Source organism: Bos javanicus, chromosome 11 (assembly GCF_032452875.1).
Source record: "Bos javanicus breed banteng chromosome 11, ARS-OSU_banteng_1.0, whole genome shotgun sequence".
NCBI classification, from domain to species: domain Eukaryota; kingdom Metazoa; phylum Chordata; class Mammalia; order Artiodactyla; family Bovidae; genus Bos; species Bos javanicus.
The window spans coordinates 68,357,912-68,360,780 of NC_083878.1; positions in this window are offsets into that span (position 1 = coordinate 68,357,912).

The window sequence follows — 2,869 nt, forward strand, 5'->3', positions numbered from 1 at the left end:
TTGAGATAGGTGGGATGGTAGAAAGATGTGAAGGGAGCCTGGTGTGGGAGGGCAGGCAGATAGGAGGTTTTGTTTTTTTGTTTACCTGACAAGCCACATGACTTGTGGGATCTCAGTTTCCTGACCAGGGATTGAACCTGCGCCACAGCAGTGAAAGCCCGGAATCCTAACCACTAGACTACCAGGGAACTCCCTGTAAGGAGGTTTAAAAAGAGGATCAAATAAGGAATGTCAGGAAATATCAGGAGACGGGCCAGAAGAAAAGTAGGAAATCAGAATCTATAAAAAAGAAAAAGGGACTATGTTGAGTAAAGCAGGTTCATCTTGGGAAGTTCACGGACAACATAGACACAGGGCTGTTCTCTGTGACTGACTTTTCTGTGTTGTCTGTGACTTTTGGCTGGGAGAGTCCATTCATTCAAAGGGCTGGAGGAGGGCAGCCCCTGCCCATTCATTCCCTCACCTTCAGTGGATAAAGCAGGAGTTCCCTGAATTCTAGTGGAGGGCAAATCTTGGCCTGTTTCTGACATAGGAGACCAGGCAGTGATAGAGGAGTTCCTCTGGGATGACATATACAGGTTGCACTCTCTAAGTGGCCTGGCCTGGGGGCTGGTGTGGGTGCCTGTGTATGCACATGTGGGCTGGAGGGAAAGGGAAGTGATTGGCTGACCAGACAGAACAGGAATCAGTGAGAGAAGAGGGGGACCTTCCGCAGAAAGTTACAGAGCTGATGACCTCTGGTACCTTGAGAGAGCCAGGTGGCAGGCCTACAGAACTTCCCTTAGGTGGGTGGTTCTTAGAGTCAGATTTTCTGAAGGTCTCTGGCCTCTCTTGCCTCTGAATAGCAGCAAGCTGTTGAGATGCTAGCAATTTTGGTGGAGGCAGATGTGAACCAAAGTGTCCTGGGTGTAGGAGTAGCAAGTAGTTCTCACCATACCCACTGTGTTAGGGCCCTGGCTATGTTGCCTGAAGGAGGAGTTAGGATGCCCATAAGTATACACTCAGTCTGAGGATGGTCAGTCTGTGCAGTAGGCAGGAGGCTGTGTGGACATGGGAAGGTTTTGCACTGCCCACTCCAGAATACAAACAGTGGCTGCAGCATGGAAAGGCAGCAGATGGGCAGCCCTCAGAGTTGGGAGAGACCAGCAATTAATGGAGGAGGTGTGCAGCAGATGGTACAGGTGGGACTGTGTATGGGTGGGTGCAGGGTTTGAAGAGCACTGGACTGATGGGAGTATCTAGGCCCCCTCTACTCATGTAGTGAGGGGCAGGTCTGAAATGAAGTCAGTGCTGATGCTGTCCCAAAGGTATTTGGATGCTGGGAGTGGGTGCAGCAACCCTACTGGTACTCTTAGGACTGTGCTCAACCTGGTAGATGGTGTCAATGTAACTCCGAACCCATGCCAGATTTTGATGGACTGTGTTGATGGGCCAGGGGGGGTCCTGGGTGAACACCCCAGCACTGGAGAGGCAGCCTCTTTGAGTAAATTATTTGCCCCAGCTATGTATTTTATGGCCCATGTGGTTCTAATGGCTCCCAAGGTTAGAGTCAAGTACTGCTAGACTGAGCCAGGATTTGCCTGTCACTCACAGGTTTAGCTTGATCAAAAAACTGTGACTGATGTCCTCAAAGACTGAAGTGAAGGACTTAGGATAGGCCAGCCACTATGTTTCTTTGGGTATTTTTACTTTTCAGGCAGGCACTCCGCCTCACCTAGCTTTAATGTCTCCTCTTCTCTATACTTATCCAAGCCCTTCCTATCTTTATTTTGTCCACGTGGCAGGGTTTGTGGGGTCTTAGTTCCCCGACCAGAATTCAAACCCGTGTCCCCTGCAATGGAAGCATGGACCATCAGGGAATTCCCCTTTTCCTCTCCTTTAAAGCCCAGCACAAAGTCTAATTCTCCCTGGACCTTTGGGTTCTCAAGGATCTTCCCCATTGTCTAAAGCACTTGAGAACTCTCCACACAAGCCAGCCCCTCAATTGTAGAGGACAAACAACCCTTAATTTGCCTACCCATTTCCTTCATGTAGGGGCACATGTCCTTCTTTTACCGAAAATGCTCATAGACCCGTCTCCCACCTCAATTAGGTCCATCAGACCTTTCTTTGGGGACTTTGGACTTTGTACTTTCGAGCTGAGCAGAGCAGTCAGTCCTGCTCTAGAGTGGAAGTGATAGCCACAGTTCCAGGTGCATTTCTTGTTGTTCAGTCACTAAGTCTTTTCCGACCCTTTGTGACCCCATGGGCTGCAGCACACCAGGCTCCCCTGTCTCACCATCTCCTGGAGTTTGCTGAAATTCATGTCCATTGACTTGGTGATGCTATCTTAGCATCTAATCCTCTGCCACCCCTTTCTCCTTTTGCCTTCAGTCTTTCCCAGCATCAAAGTCTTTTCCAATGAGCTGGCTCTTCACATCAGGTGGCCAAAGTATTGCAGCTCCAGCTTCAGCATCAGTACTTCCAATGAATATTCAGGATTGATTTCCTTTAGGATTGAATGATTTGATCTCTTTGCTGTCCAGGATGTGTTAGGAGCCAGATATCCTACCAGAAGGAGCTGCACTGTGTTGATAGTAATGAAGCCTCAGGAGAGGTAGAGATGGGTCAGATGGACCCTGGCTGCAGGGGTTCTGAGGCCTAACCACACCCCCGCTCCACCCAAGGATAGTTGTCTAGCCCTATTTTAGTGTTCATGAACCAGTCATTCATTCCTGTTTTTGCCTGAGCTGGTTAGAGTTGGCTTTTTGTTATGTGCAATCAAAAATGCCTACCTACACACTTCTCTTGTCTTCCAAAGATAATGAATTATGAAGAATTTATAATTATAAAGCAATATGATAAAGTGGAAAGAACATGCACTTTGGAA